This window comes from Anabrus simplex, chromosome 1 (genome assembly GCF_040414725.1).
Source record: "Anabrus simplex isolate iqAnaSimp1 chromosome 1, ASM4041472v1, whole genome shotgun sequence".
Classification (NCBI taxonomy): Eukaryota; Metazoa; Arthropoda; class Insecta; order Orthoptera; family Tettigoniidae; genus Anabrus; species Anabrus simplex.
In genome coordinates, this window is record NC_090265.1 from 838879564 (window position 1) to 838896839 (window position 17276).

A 17276-nucleotide genomic window follows, 5' to 3' on the forward strand; every position below is an offset into this window, starting at 1 on the left:
CTAACTTAAGGCACGGCCGCTTCCTTCCCCCTTCCTTGTTTATCCTTTCCGATCTTCCTATACCCCCGCAATGACCCTGTTCAGCATACCAGGTGAGGCCACCTGGGAGAGGTACTGGTCCGCCTTCCCAGTTGTATACCCCGACCCAAAGTCTTACTCTCCAGGACACTGTCCTTGGGGCAGAAGAGGTGGGATCCCTCGCTGAGTCCGAGTGAAAAAACAACGCTGGAGGTCGAACGGATTAAGAAAGAAAGAAATATGATAAATTTGGAAGTAGGAGACTATATAAATGACTGGGATAACCTTTTCAACACTTAAAAATATGTTTCAGGGGGCACCCGGGTTTGAACCGGGGACCTCTCGATCTGCAGTCGAATGCTCTACCACTGAGCTATACCCCCTCGCCGTTAACAAACTTCCACGTTTTCCTTGTAGAGCTTCTCCCCAACATTCCACAGACTTCTTTCAACTAGCACACCTACAGGAGTACGAGAATCGACAAAGAGGAAGGTCAGGGAAGCAAACATTCATAAACTTGCTAGCAGCTGCTATATGGAACGTAGCTAGAACGTGCAATCATTTGCGTCAACGTAAATACACGTAGTATGATAATTCATCGTTCATCCGCTTAGCGAATTAAATAATTATTTTCTTCTTCTTTCTTAATCTGTTTACCTTCCAAGGTTGGTTTTCCCTCGGACTCAGCGAGGGATTCCACCTCTTCCGCCTTAAGATCAGTGTCCTGGAGCATGAGACTTTTGGTCAGAGGATACATCTGGGGGGAAGACCAGTGCCTCGCCCAGGTAGCCACACCTGCTACGCTGAGGAGGAGCCTAGTGGTGGGATGAGAATTTTCCTGGAGGAGTGGGAAACCGCAGAAAAAACTCCAAGGTTGGCTGAGGTAGGAATCGAACCAGCCCTCTAATCAGTTGACTTCCCGAGGCTGAGTGGACCCCATTCTAGCCTTAGTACCATTTTCCAAATTTCGTGGCAGAGCCAGATATCGAACCCGGGCCTCTGGTGATGGCAGTTAATCATGCTAACCATTAGACCACAGCCGCGGACAATATAATTTATTATTATATCATTATTTCATTTTTTTTTATTTTTTTTTTTATATTTATTTATTAAATCCGTTTACCCTCCAGGGCTGGTTTTTCCCTCGGACTCTGCGAGGGATCCGACCTTTACTACCTCAAGCGCAATATCCTGGAGCGTGAGACATTTGGTCCGGGATAAAGCTGTGGAGGAGTATCAGTACCTCGCCCAGGCGATTTCATTTGCTATGCTGAACAGGAGCTTTGAGGGGGATTGGAAGAGGGAAGGGCGGTGACCGTAAGTTAGGTATCATCCCGGCATTTTACTAGAGAAGAACTGGACCACAGAAAACCACTTCGAGGATGGCTGAGGCGGGAATCGAACCCCTCCCTACACAGTTGACATCCGGAGACTGAGTAGACCCTCTTCCAGCCCTCGTACCACTTTTCAAACTTCGTGGCAGAGTCGGGAATCAAGCCCGGGCCTCCGGTGGTGGCAACTGATCACCAAACGACAGGTGCGGACTGAATAATTTCTTGCTTATTTAAGACTTTTTTTTTTTTTTTTTTTTTTTACATTTTAGGGGTAATTTTTGGTAGTTCTTAATCTGTTTACCATCCAGGGTCGGTTTCACTCTCGGACTCAGCGAGGGATCCCACCTCTACCGCTTCAAGGGCAGTGTTCTGGAGCTTCAGAGTTTCGGTCGGGGGATACAACTGGGGAGAATGACCAATACCTCGCCCAGGCGGCCTCACCTGCTATGTTGAACAGGGGCCTTGTGGAGGGATGGGAAGATTGAAAGGGGCAGGCAAGGAAGTGGGAAGGAAGTGGCCGTGGCCTTAAGTTAGGTTACATCCCGGCATTGGCCTGGAGGAGAAGTGGAAACGACGGAGGTGGGAATCGAACAAACCTGTGCTCAGTTGACCTCCCGAGGGTGAGTGGGCCCCGTTCCAGCCCTCGTACCGCTTTTCAAATTTCGTGGCAGAGCCGGGAATCGAAACCGGGCCTCCGGGGGCGACAGCTAATCACGCTAACCACTACACCACAGAGGCGGACACTTGGTATTTATTAATAAAACTTCAAGCATTGCTAATTAAATTTATAAGAAACGAAGGAGACAATCGACAGTTAAACAAAAAAGTAACGTTGAACAAAAAATTACAGGGGGCACCCGGGTTTGAACCGGGGACCTCTCGATCTGCAGTCGAATGCTCTACCACTGAGCTATACCCCCTTGCGAGCGTGTAGTGTTTACATTTTAGTTGTAAATGTTGGTCAGGCCTTCTATGGCCTTTCATAAACCTACACACGTAGCGGAGTTAAGAGAGTGAGTGGGCCACCAAAGATAGAGACAGCGTAGCGAGATGAATATTCATAAGCTCCTTTGTAGTTGAGTAGGATGGATAACTATTGGAGACTATGTGAATGGAATTTAATAATTACTCACGGTGCTTTTAAGAGTCATCATCATCATCATCATCATCTGTTTACCCTCCAGGTTCGGTTTTTCCCACCTCTACCGCCTCTAGGGCAGTGTCCTGGAGCTTCAGACTCTTGGTCGGGGGATACAACTGGGGAGTATGACCAGTACCTCGCCCAGGCGGCCTCGCCTGCTATGCTGAACAGGGGCCTTGTGGAGGGATGGGAAGATTGGAAGGGATTGGCAAGGAAGAGGGAAGGAAGCGGCCGTGGCCTTAAGTTAGGTAGAAGTGGGAAACCACGGAAAACCACTTCCAGGATGGCTGAGGTGGGAATCGAACCCACCTCTACTCAGTTGACCTCCCGAGGCTGAGTGGACCCCGTTCCAGCCCTCGTACCACTTTTCAAATTTCGTGGCAGAGCCGGGATTCGAACCCGGGCCTCCGGGGGTGGCAGCTAATCACGCTAACCACTACACCACAGAGGCGGACACTTTTAAGAGTCAATAGCTTAATAATAATGTCTGCCTCTGTAGTGTAGTGATTGTTGTGATTAGCTGCCACCCCCGGAGGACTGGGTTCGATTCCTGGCTCTGCCACGAAATTTGAAAAGTGGTACGAGGGCTGGAACGGGGCCAATTCAGCCTCATGAGGTCGACTGAGTAGAGAGGTGTTCGATTCCCACCTCAGCCATCCTCATAGTGGTTTTCTGTGGTTTCCCACTTCTCCTCCAGGCAAATGCAGGGATGGTACCTAACTTAATACCAACGACCGCTTCCTTCCCTCTTTCTTGCCTGTTCCTTCCAACATTCCCACCCCCCATAGGGCCCCTGTTTAGCACAGCAGGTCAAGCACCTGGTCTAGATACTTGTCTTACTCCCCAGTTGTATCGCCGACCCAACGTCTCACGGTCCAGGACACTGCCCTAGAGGTGGTATAGGTGGAATCCCTCGCTGAGTCTGAGAGAAAACCCAACCCTGGAGTGTAAACGAATTAAGAAAGAAAGAAAGACAGGAAAGAAGAATAAAGGTACGAGGACTGGAACGGCGTCCACTCAACCTCAAGAGGTCAACTGAGTAGAAGGGTGATCAATTTTCACCTCTGCCATTCTCGAAGGGTTTTCCGTCGTTTCCCACTTCTTCTCCAGGCAAATGCCGGGATGGTACTTAACTTGGCCACGGTCGCTTTCTCGCCTCTCCTTTCCAGTCTTCCCATCCTACAAAATGTCTCTGTTCAGCATAGCAAGTGACGCCGCTTAGGCGAGGCACTGCTCCACGTTTCCAGTTGTACCCAGAATTTCTCACGCTCCAGGACTGTGCCCTTGAGGCAGTAGAGGTGAGATCCCTTGCTGATTCCGGGAGAAAAAGAATCAAGCCTTTAGTGAAAACAGTTTAGTTAAATATAAATGAATAATAGTAATATTGAAGCGGTATGCCTTTGCTGGCGAGACCTATTGTTAACAGTGCAGTAGGGCCTATGTCTTCTGGTATGAGCTAGAGCAATTTTGCAACTTTCATTGATCTGTCTCAGTCTTATCTTTGGCTTTGACGAAATGAAAATGACAGAGGTATGAGCCCTGCTATGAATGGTGTAAGAATGTGGTCGGTTGTACTGAGAAATTTAAGTTCCTGGATGATATTCTGACTCCCAAAGGCAGTGAAAAGGAATCGCTGGGAGAATGTGTTAGTAGGTTGGAAATGCCCCCTGAACTGTCCCATGAGACCTTGAGACCTACAGGATCAGATCGATCTCGTTCCAGGGAAAACTGGGGCACTCCTGCACAATAGTCAAACTAGAATACTTCTACGCTGCAGGGGCAGTAGCCAAAATAAACGATCCCATAACTGAGGAAGTTTCTTAGGAAAATTCTTGGACTCACGGAAGTGTCGGAGGGTTGTACAGTACATTCCATCTGAAATCCAATAGAGGACTTTACCATCACAATCAGAAAGAGGACGCTGACCTCTTAGGGCACCCAAAGAGAATCGAATAGGTACGCGAATAGTATACTCGCTCTGCAAGAAGAAGGAAAATCCACCCCGTTGGCTTAAAGAAGTCCCCACACCTGATTTCGTCCCCCCCCCTCCAGGTATTTCCAATTTATACGGTTGGTACCTAATGTTTAGCCGCGCGCACACGCGTGGCCTCATTCCGTTATCTTCAGTGGCGAATTTCCCATACATACGATTGATGCGTTACATCCCTCGTACACTGACTGACAGAGCAAATGCAACACCAAGGAGGAGTGGTTCGAAAGGGATGAAAGTTGAGGACAAAACAGAGACGGCACGGACGAATAATTGATGTTTATTTCAAACCGATATGCAGGTTACACAATGCGCACGGCATCGACTCAGTAGGATGTAGGACCACCGCGAGCGGCGATGCACGCAGAAACACGTCGAGGTACAGAGTCAATAAGAGTGCGGATGGTGTCCTGAGGGATGGTTCTCCATTCTCTGTCAACCATTTGCCACAGTTGGTCGTCCGTACGAGGCTGCGGCAGAGTTTGCAAACGGCGTCCAGTGAGATCCCACACGTGTTCGATTGGTGAGAGATCCGGAGAGTACGCTGGCCACGGAAGCATCTGTACACCTCGTAGAGCCTGTTGGGAGATGCGAGCAGTGTGTGGGCGGGCATTATCCTGCTGAAACAGAGCATTGGGCAGCCCCTGAAGGTACGGGAGTGCCACCGGCCGCAGCACATGCTGCACGTAGCGGTGGGCATTTAACGTGCCTTGAATACGCACTAGAGGTGACGTGGAATCATACGCAATAGCGCCCCAAACCATGATGCCGCGTTGTCTAGCGGTAGGGCGCTCCACAGTTACTGCCGGATTTAACCTTTCTCCACGCCGACGCCACACTCGTCTGCGGTGACTATCACTGACAGAACAGAAGCGTGACTCATCGGAGAACACGACGTTCCGCCATTCCCTCATCCAAGTCGCTCTAGCCCGGCACCATGCCAGGCGTGCACGTCTATGCTGTGGAGTCAATGGTAGTCTTCTGAGCGGACGCCGGGAGTGCAGGCCTCCTTCAACCAATCAACGGGAAATTGTTCTGGTCGATATTGGAACAGCCAGGGTGTCTTGCACATGCTGAAGAATGGCGGTTGACGTGGCGTGCGGGGCTGCCACCGCTTGGCGGTGGATGCGCCGATCCTCGCGTGCTGACGTCACTCGGGCTGCGCCTGGACCCCTCGCACGTGCCACATGTCCCTGCGCCAACCATCTTCGCCACAGGCGCTGCACCGTGGACACATCCCTATGGGTATCGGCTGCGATTTGACGAAGCGACCAACCTGCCCTTCTCAGCCCGATCACCATACCCCTCGCAAAGTCGTCTGTCTGCTGGAAATGCCTCCGTTGACGGCGGCCTGGCATTCTTAGCTATACACGTGTCCTGTGGCACACGACAACACGTTCTACAATGACTGTCGGCTGAGAAATCACGGTACGAAGTGGGCCATTCGCCAACGCCGTGTCCCATTTATCGTTCGCTACGTGCGCAGCACAGCGGCGCATTTCACATCATGAGCATACCTCAGTGACGTCAGTCTACCCTGCAATTGGCATAAAGTTCTGACCACTCCTTCTTGGTGTTGCATTTGCTCTGTCAGTCAGTGTATTTTCAACGAAAAATAAATATTCATTGTTCATATTTTAACGGAAGATAATTTATATAACATTCGAACGCACAGTTATTGATACTCAGAGATGGATGAAACGAGCGCGGCTGATTAGTGACCGCTACTAATTGCCAAACTACTCCAGAGATGGCAGCACAAGCATTTGGCATTTGTTGGTTGTTGAAGTCTTTCGTGGGGTTGGTATGTGGAACGAACAGCCACATCCGTCAAGCGGGCGGTGCAATGAGACCGGGATTTATTTGCTATTTCGTGAAATACTGGAGTTCTTGTTTGTGAGTGGTTATTTTCTTGTGCTATAAATGATGATATATGAGAAATGTGTGTTGTAGTAATATAAATGATTCACTTTCGTGTGCTTGTAGTGTAAATATCAAAAAAGAAAATGTGGGAATGATGCGATTTTGAAATGACATCACACCGATCTGAGAGTCGTTCAGCAGGCATGGATGTAGGAGCGCCAGGGTTACGCGTTTGTACCACGCAACCCGAATTAAATTCTAAATTCTAACCATTGTGTAATCGAACGATTATTAAGAGAACCATTTAATACGCTTCCTTTTAGGGAGAAAAGCAGAATTATAAAAGAAGGACAACCGCGTCCAACTGTGAAAGTAACTGTAAAAGTCGTGTGTTCGTGATTTAACACACATATTTTTGATAATAATGTTATTTGCTTTAGTCCCACTAACTACTTTTACGGTTTCCGGAGACGCTGAATTTAGTCCCGCAGGAGTTCTTTTACGTGCCAGTAAATCTATCGACACGAGACTGACGTATTTGAGCACCTTAAAATACTGCCGAGCTGAGCGAGGATCGAACCAGGCAAGTTGGGTTCAGAAGGCCAGCGCCTCAATCGTCTGAGCCACTCAGCCCGGCAAGAAATGTTAATGAAACAGACCACTGGATTAGTAGATGTGAGATATTAAATAAACTTTCAATGGCGTATAAGGACAGGTAGGTAAGGGTTATTCTGCCCGAAGGCAGGTCCGAACCTCCGGAGAGGTGTTCCTGAGCCGGAGTTTACGTGCGGTAGGGTGGCCAGTTCCTTTCCGCTCCTCCATTCCCTTACCCCCCACCAACAGCGCGTGGCAACCCATCCAACTCCTGACCACGCCCAATGTTGCTTAACTTCGGAGATCTCACGGGATCCGGTGTTTCAACACGGCTACGGCCGTTGGCGTATAAGGACAATGATATTAAAAGACAGTGTGATAGAGCTCTACCAAGATATTACGTCATTGAAGTTGTTTTTTAGACAACAAAACTGATCAGTTAGTTTCAACTATTCCTGCCACAAGTGCCTCTGCAGAAAAATCATTTTCATGCATGAAGAGAATTTAGTCCGCCTCTCTGGTGTAGTGGTTAGTGTGATTAGCTGCCACCCCCGGAGGTCCGGGTTCGATTCCCGGCTCTGCTACGACATTTGAAAAGTTGTACGAGGGCTGGAACGGGGTCGACTCAGCCTTCGGAGGACAACTGAGTAGAGGTGGGTTCGATTCCCACCTCAGCCATCCTGGAAGTGGTTTTCCTTGGTTTTCCACTTCACCTCCAGACAAATACCGGGATGGTACCTAACTTAAGGCCACGGCCGCTTCCTTCCCTCTTACTTGTCTATCCCTGCCAATCATCCCATCCCCCACCAAGGCCCCTGTTCAGCATAGCAGGTGTGGCCGCTTGGGCGAGGTACTGCTCAATCTCCCCAGTTGTATTCCACGACCCAATGTCTCACGCTCCAGGACGCTGCCTTTGAGGCGGTAGAGTTGGGATCCCTCGCTGAGTACGAGGGAAAAGCCAACCCTGGAGGGTAAGCTGATTAAGAAGAAGGGAATTTAAAAAAAAATGTTTGTAACTAACAACGTCAGGCTAGGCTTTCTGCTCTTGCGTTGATGAACATTGAGAATGGTCTCCCAGAAAGACTGCGATCACCCCCACCTGCCCCCCCCCCCCCCCGACACACATACACCCTCCCAGTTTCAGGAGCAGATGGCAGAACTGTTTGTCAGGACAACTAGAAGAATTGAACTGCAATTCAAGAAATAATCTATGATGATAATACTGAACATGATTTTGCAAATATAAGTTAATTTCCAACACTTGAATTTATAACTGTGTAAATTTATGTTTATAAATTGTTGTAAGGTGTTTTTTCCTGTAATCGGTCTGTTTGCATTGATGTTTGAATTTTTTTTGCGGCTACATCCCCTATACCAGAAGTCAGGAGCCGCCACTGGTTATCTTATTGTGAGAGTTGGTTGTGTGCACCACGTTTAGTTTCCGTGTAAAGGGAGGATTAATTTTTCATGCTGAGATGAGGTAGTGCAGCACTCAACTTAAGAGCCTGTTATTTCTAGAGTGACCACTGATATGTGTGTGGAATACTGGACTGCATTTCAGTCGTGTAGTGTCATTCCTGGGGCTTCCTGGCTGAGGCGGCAAAGGCGTGCTCGGTTCGCCCGGAAGGACGTGGGTTCGAATCCCCGTCAGGAAGTCGTAAAATTTCCACTTCCGGAGGTGCATATGGCCCTGAGGTTCACTCAGCCCACGCCAAAAATGAGTACCAGGTTAATTCCTGGGGGCAAAGGCGGCCGGGCGTAGAACTAACCACTCTACGCCATCACGTGCCGAGGTTAACAATGGTGGAAGCCTTTACCTTCCACTCCTCCAAGGCCCTTCATGGCCTGTACGGAGGTAACTTTGCTTTGCTTGGTGTCATTCCTGGTGTGTAATAGCTACAGTGAAGTAGTTGGCGTGCGTTACTGGAGCGGCCATTATAATAAATCAGGGAATGTTCGTAATTTCGTCCCCTCTTCATTTTATTTGTTACTTATGAAGTTTATTATTATTTTCGGATGGAAAAACGCGAGCAGTGGGATACGAAGGCTGAGAGAAAGGCTACTGAGGCAGTGAGGGACAAGATAAATTGTTACAAACGTGCAAGTAAAGCGTTTAAAGCGTTTTTAATCCCACAAGCAACACTGAAAATCTATGTTAAAAAGAATACTAAGAAAACATATTTCGTAAATGGCCGTCAAGCAATTAATTATAGGGAAAGTGTTTGGTAAGGTTAGAAAGGAAACTATATTAAAATTAAAAATAAACTTCATAGAAATAAACCATAATTTAATGTCATCGATTGCAAATGTTTTCATATTAAAATTAATTATACTTTTCATAAAATTTGATGGGGGACGAAATTACGAATAAATGTTTGGTAGTTTAGTTTTTGCAGTGTTTATGCTTGTAAAATATAGAACACCTTACGTTATAACAGCTTCATTATAACTTGCCCGTACGTGGAGAATATATTCAGTAATATATATACCAATTTCTAGCCGTGTCCATAATATTCCCAAATTTCTACAAGTCCAAATCTGCTAAGGGGGCGAAATACGGGCTCTCTCCTTTAAAGTCTAAAGGTGTGTCTGTTAAGTTATCAGCCCACATGCTGGTTGGATCCTCAAACAGCACCGCCAGAGGTCATTTGGTTACACAGAAACTGCAAAAACCAATGGTGGTGTCAAAATGATGCGAATTAGTCAGGATGAGGAGTTGAGTAGTTTGCTATTGCTTTCCTCACTGGGCCAGAAAGTGCTATTGCAGCACTACTGACCCTATGGGCAACACCTTTCATAACACTCAAACGCACTGCTTGTGGTCCGCATGTCATTACTCAGCACCACCCAGCAGCTTCCATATTGTCACAGCCATGGATGAGACTGGGACTTCGGTGGAAGCTACACTTTGCTCGGACCTGTGTCAAGAGACAGACGCAAAAGTACAGCATCCATCAAGAGATAGTAAAGGAAGGAGACATACACCCCAAAGCCAAGATCAGTCTAGGAAAGTAAAGACACGAATGTAACTTATTGAGCCGCGATGTTGAGTCTTAAAATGAGCGTAACCAAAGGCAAATGTATTCGAATTTAAAGGATTTAGGTACCAAAAATTGAAATAAAAACAAACAAACAACTATTTTTCATGTAGAATTTAATTGGAAACCTATTGCTCATGTATATAACTGTATAGTTTGTAAATGACATGAATACATTCACAACTATTTGAATTGGAAGATAGTTATCACCGCCTGTGGGTGGTGGTAAAATAACACCCACGCCATCCCTTGCCTCTCGTAAGATGTGGTTAAAAGGGGCCCCAGGGTCTCTCAACTTGGAAGCGCGGTTTGGCGACTACGGGGCCCTTAGCCGAGTCCTGGCATTTTTCACTTAATTTTCCCAGGCTCCTTACTTTACTTTTTCTTAAACGGCCTCCCTTACGTAAACTCGAAAAAGAAAATGCGAATAATACCACAGTTCCTTTTATCTTTGTTGCTACTTTAAAAATATTGTTTTTGAGCCCTCCCAGAACATTTTAAAAACATGGATGGATTAGGAATATTTTTGGGATGGAATTCCGCTTGAGTGTCCGCTGTCCATCTACTCTCTTCTCTTCAAACTGCAATTTATCAAAATATCAGAAGAAAATACATAAAGGAACCTGCAAATACAAATATCGTTCATATAAACCTACGATTCTTCAGAAATAGTTTCAATGTAATAATAACTTACTAACTTCGAACAAGACGGAATTGTATAGTACGTTGGTTGCTATTTATCACGCCTGCAATTTTTACCGTATCCACTGAGCTCACCATTGCTCATCACTGGAAAGTGAAACACTCTAATCCCGCCAGTTGACTTATTCTGACAATTTGGTGTAGCGTAGTATCCCATTTTCTTTAAAAATTCAAATATGTTTCACATGATCACATCGGGCTCGCCCACGTCATAACGATGGTAAGACTCAATATGTCCCTCGCTGTAAAGGATCATGGTAGCGTGTCCGGACCTTCCTAGGCCGTCCTTGCGCAAAGTAATTCAAAACAGAGCCATCTTCAGGAATAATGTTTCGGATTTGAGGGATAATCTAGAGCAGGCCTGTCTAACGTGCCGTCCGTGAGCGCCATGGCACCCCTGGTATCATTTTTAGCGCCCTCCAACCGCAGATTAAATTGTAACGTAAGTGAAAATTTGGGATTATTTTTGAACATACAAGAAATCGTTATTTTTCCCTGACATCCCTAAAATGTGATTCATCTCTTTCCTTCGTTTTAGCTGTGATCATTCTACAGAACACACACTGCGTGCTTTTGAAGTACATCGTGCATTCTGACCACTCTGTACTGTAACTGTTCAGTACCATGCAAATAAGACATGTCATGATGCCCAACGACATATGTGCCATTTTCCGCATCATTCTACAAAATATTTGGTTATAACAAGCATCTTATGCCCTGTCCGAGATACAAGCGACGCTGCGCGAGCTCGAAGTTTGAAGCTCTAATTGCGCATACCGAGAGGGAGAGTTTTCAGTACAGCGAGGCCTTGGAATTGCGCTCTTTCTCGTGCAAGCGAGCGCGAAGTAGGACGCCACGCTCAACTAGTGCCTATGTCAGGAGGCGGAGATAATTTTACAGGGTTCTAACTTGAGAACTGGATATTCTCACCGATATCCGTGCACATTCTTGGATACCAACCCACAAATTTCGCACGTCAAGAATTATTATTATTATTATTATTATTATTATTATTATTATTAATAATAATAATAATAATAATAATAATAATTTCGTCACAAGCCTAAGAAATTTACAAGTACCGTAAGGACTCAATGAACTCATCATAATTTGTAGTATTGGATAATGTAAGAAGATGAATTACTTAATGAGCGCATTATTAATGGCGCACATTAGGCAGATGTGCGGTGATGGAAACCATCTCTCTGTAGTACTTATCTTGACACAGATAGGGAAGTCCCCATCTCCCACCTCTTCGCGCTCTGAAATGCAAGAGGACGCTTCAGAGGTTGTCAGAAAACCTGGGATGCGATTTAAATGAAAGTAGATCAGTAAATAGACGTCAAGGTCTACAAAATTAATATCTATACGACTGTGAGAGACAATTATTAGCGGAGCGATTATTCCTATGGGTGCAGAGTTTACCCTCTCTATAGCTGACCACCCGTGTCTTCTGTATACGGACAGCCAGAACAACACTCAGCTACTCAGTGTCTCGATATTGTCTTAGACAGAGGTCCCCTCCACGTCAGTCCGATATGCATTCATAGTGCAGTTGCATTTTCCTTGCGTGAAGTGATAGTTGTGGTGTGTAGATATATGAAATACTAATCCCAGTATACATTACGGAAATGCAGACAAGCAGTATTATTGCAGGCTAAAATGAGTATGTTTAGAAGAAACGAGTAACATTATAAAAATCGTCACGACGTAGTGAGTTATTGACTCTAGAGAACCAGTAGTAATTGGGGTGAGATTAATGTATATACAGTTGGTGGGGACAATCAGCCTAACAAGTAAACATTGTCAGATTAGCCAGGAAGAGCTCCATAAATAAACAGTGACGCTCACGTAAGAACAAATAAAACCAATAAATCGTCGCTGCCCGGACAAAACCTCCTATGTGAAATATTTTAGCTTAGAACTTTGGCCGGTAAGGTTCTGTCATCTAAGGTGCGTTATTGTGTGCATATTCTGAAGGCATTCTAGCTCTTCATAATGTATGTGCTGCGGGTCAGTATATCTCCAAAATATTATCACATAGAAGGGTTTGTCCCGGCAACGATGACACATTCCTCTCTGTAATGAACGGGAATCTAGTAGCGACCTTCAGAGACAATAACCGCTAGTTGGGCAGTCCATTTCGAGTCTATGAGTGAATCTATCAACGTCATGTTATTCGAAGACATATAAACAGTGCTTCATATAACAGATTCCTAATTTGTTCGCATGCATGTGAGTGCTCGTCGAACCCAGAATTCAACACCACGAGAACGCGCCAGAGTGACTGCGAAATTCCGGTTTGAAAACAACGCAGAACTTCCAACAGTAGGACATAGCAAGTCAAGACACTGTGGATTCAACCCCGAAGGAGATGAACATAGGACTTATTGCTAACAAGACGTTAGTTATGGATAACTAATTCTATAAGGGTACCCTCAGATGACAGCAGGTTACACACAGCAAATGATAAGTACATTCCATGATATTCTTAGCATGAAAATCAGCCGTGTCGCATTAATATGCAAAACTTAACTTTGTAAATATGATCTATCAGCATGCATTTTGATGTTTATCATATCGTGTAGGTCACGCAATATGCGTATTTCAATGGGGTAGAGTTTCTTTATTAATTTTAATTGTTGTCTTCTGTGATTATTGGTTAATAACAAAGTTATTCCGTGGATTTTGCATGAAGGCCCTATTGTTTGTTATCTTGGAGAGAAGCATTCGTAAGGGTGGATTTAGATAATTCAGAGGACTTCATAATACATTCCAACTTCAATCAGCTGATATGGATCTTTTCAATTTTTAAATATAGATTATGCAGATACTTCATAACTTTAATGAATGAATAGAGTTACTTTCTCTTTTAGCCTTAAGGCTGCTGACGACAGGAGAAAGGAAAGATGACTCGAGGTGCGAACCATGACCTTAGAGAGCTACGCGAGTGAGTGGTATGTTAAATAAGATCCCTGCCAATTAGGAAGATCTCAATGTGTGAATGACGTGGAGACTATGTGCATGTATGTGAAAATGAAGGAGAAACCGTATATGTGAAAATGTGCGAGGTGACAGATTCGAGAATAATAATAATAATAATAATAATAATAATAATAATAATAATAATAATAATAATAATAATAATAATAATAATCAGACCAACCAATACCGAATAGGGTTGAGTTATTGAGACGAAGTGATATTTGAAGAATATCCATAAATGGTCATATGCCCGACGAACACGACATAATTGAATTAAGAATTAAGCTGTTTATGCCCGGGTGAGATTGCATGTGTCTGATCAATTGGGGTTGTAGACCAGGATGTCGTCAAAGTGAGAGATTTATGACCGTCGAAGGAATGGCAAAAGGGGTGAGTGCCCGACTCTCAGCTGCTTTCCCTGCTAACTGTCTGTCGACCGCCTGCACCAACTGCCTAAAATATCTTCCATTTCACACTGTAATGAATGTTCACGTGTCAAAAATGTGTTGTCGCCAAGCTGTATGCTTTCCATTGAGCAAATAGGCGAAGAAGTCCTCCAATTTATATATTCAAATAAGACATTAGTAGGGATTTTCATATAGTACCTCGAAGTCAAGCTAGCGTGGTTCGATACCCGATTGGTATCGACGTCCTTCGATCGACACCAGGTGACCTGAAAGGGATCACAGGTTCTCAGAAAGCATTAAAGTGTGTGGATTATATATTGTATTTATGTATTTACAGGTTAATGCTTCATTGTAATATGTACTTATATTTTATGTATTGTATCAGTGTATGTTGATTTCTGGGGAGTTACAAGATAACCAACGTCGTGTGTGCGCATTTTAAATATTAGAATAAGTTATTACCCCGGAGAAATGCGTATATTCGATAGTGTGATGAGTAATAAAATGTAATGTGGATCTTATTAGCAACAAGCGAAGACATGATTTTTATGACTGAATAAATATGCGGGACTGTACTTTCATAAACATCAGAACATAACGATATGTAAACATTTTGTTGTTTCCTCACGTGGAGTTCAATCCTTTCCATATCATTTTGTGGTGTTATGTAATAATATAGTGGATACCCACGGGTACCACGTATAAGGTAGAGGGACAGATCCCTAGTGATTAGTAATTAAAGTGTGCACATGCAATATTAATGAATTGATTTGGGAATACCAGGATGAGATTCGAAAGTGACCAAGACTGATAAAAGACATTTAACGGCATCACCCATGTGATAAATTTCAGTGTTTAAAATTGCCACGCATTTCTCGTGTGTGTAAATATTCCATGTGACTTCCTCAGTAATTAAAATTGTGCGTTTGAAGTGGGACCAATCCATTCTTATCATTTAGTAGATTAGCGTATTCCTCTTACTTTAGCACCCTATTTTCAATATATTTAGATTAAGTGCCCACTTTAATTTAACGAACAGAACCATTGACCCGTATGCTCTTGAGCGTAGCCGTTGTGCCAGTTGAAAGTAGGGGAGATGGAACTTCGACGCTCTGGTTTGATCTTCCGAAGTTCCCCATCCAGAAGATGTAAATCCTAAGAGATATTTGTGAAGTAAAACTTTATATTTAGCACTCTGTCAATACCGGGACAGGTACAGTACCTTTTAAACCCTGCTTCCTATTGAGTGCGAGTTGTTGAAGAGAAAGGCTGGTGGATGAAATAAATATGTTGACACTTAGTATTTTCCAGTTAGAACGCCTTTCAGGAAACGATCTCACTGTGAATGTTTCATAAATTATTTCTTCTCAACATTCTTAAAATAAACATGCTCTTCATGGCAGTGGAACAGGTAGTGTCACGGAGTCCTCAGTTGAATTTGGATTCTAGTGCGAAAAGAAGCAGAGTGGTTGTTACATATAAGTGCATTTTATTTTCTCTTCTCTTTAACCTGACGATTAAACTTTATTTATATTCAGTGAAAAAATGGATTTGTACGACCTCGAATAACATTGACTGCGAAACTTTTAAATCAGCTATTAATTCACATTATTATTTTATACATTGATTTTTCAGTTTTAATATCGAACTTGAGGAACAAAACTGTTCCATCACTTGCAGCGGAAATGCGATGCCAGATTTCGCACTAAATAGGTAAGTACGATATGTTTAATAAGTGTTCATTCATTATTACCCTACAAGTTTCTATATTATTATTATTATTATTATTATTATTATTATTGTACCGGGAGATAAACCTCTACGCTGCAAATTTAAATATTACGCCAATTTTAACTCATCTACAGGAGAAACTCTGAACTTTAAAAACTGTATCAACTCATACGTTTCTCAGAAGATGTCACTACCGTAAATTTTGTGATTACGAAGTTGTCAGTACTGTGAGGATTTCAACTTGTTTTGTTTTTATTGATCAAGAAGTGTGGACATTCTCTGATAGATGTCTCTACAAATAAACTATGATCATGCACCCTGGTGCGAAGTGAAGGAACCTCTTTGAAGAAATTTTGTATTCATAAGTTTTCTCTTTACTAAATTTCGTTCATTCATTTGTGGGTTGGCAATATTAATCTTTTCTCTCCGCCTGTTTTGAATTGAGCCAATCCAGAATTTCTGTAATTAATTTTTGACCAATCATGTATTTCTTCTTCGACTTTGAGTGTATTTTCAAGACGGATCAATAAACAAAGAGGGTGTGAATTGATTATTCATGAAAGGTCTCGAGTCTTCCACGAGGGTATAAAAACTGCTGATTTTCTTGTCTCTCGGCCACTTCATCGACATCTAGCTTAGTGTATGGACATGTAGCAGGAGGCGGGAAGCGCCTCTTTCATCAGTCAGCAGCCCTTCAATAAGGTAATGGCCACTTAACATCTTTATTTCTTGCTAGCTCAGCAGTTCAACCTGCGGGGAAGGTCCGAAATCTTTACTCTGTAACCTATCTCTTGAACATGTAGAATTCTGTAATAACTTCATACAACTTTAACTGTAAATCGGAGATATAGAGTGCTTTACCCTCTCGAGCTCCCCTTCATTTTGGATTGGAGGTGACTACGTTTTCGTAACCGTTTTTCTACTCTTCCTTAATGTGTTAAATTTATTCTGTATACGAGTCACCTCCATAGCTTGGAAATAGCCCTTGTTTCATCGGCCTAGTGCCTTTTAGGTTTTAAAATGTGTATTTAGGAGAGCAAGTACTCGCCTCCATTCATTTTGTATTTTGGGCCATTTACTTAACCTATTCTTTTTCTGTTAAGGCCCAGTAGATTGGGTACAAGATACCCCTGTGTCATTGCTGTAACTTGTGCCTTAATGGCAATTAATGGCAAAATCTGACATTGCCTTAAATAGGCTTTGAAAACTGAGAGCGCGTCTGCTCTCCTCTGATATTGCAAGCAAGCTTCTGGCAGGCTTGAGGTTAAAAGTTAGGAGCAAGTGCTCCAAGTATTTGGGGTTTTCTGCCCTTTGGTAAACATGTGTTTGGGAGCTGAGAGCTCAGAAAATGTACAGTGAAGGCTTGAATTCTAAGTTCTGTTATACCACCAATCTTGTCGTTCCTAGACTTAAATGTGGTTACTGGTACCTTGTTACTTGTTGTTATTGGTTAAAGTTGGAAAGTCTATGTGA

The 17276-nt window shown here is 43.8% G+C and overlaps 2 non-coding genes across 2 annotated transcripts; both read right to left on the bottom strand.

The window, feature by feature from the left end:
* Positions 1–329: 329 nt before the first annotated feature.
* TRNAC-GCA (transfer RNA cysteine (anticodon GCA)) lies at positions 330–401 on the bottom strand. Its single transcript has one exon. It is a non-coding gene; the product is annotated as a tRNA-Cys (tRNA).
* Positions 402–2200: 1799 nt separating this feature from the next.
* Positions 2201–2272, bottom strand: TRNAC-GCA (transfer RNA cysteine (anticodon GCA)). The gene has a single exon. It is a non-coding gene; the product is annotated as a tRNA-Cys (tRNA).
* Between the last annotated feature and the right edge of the window lie 15004 nt (positions 2273–17276).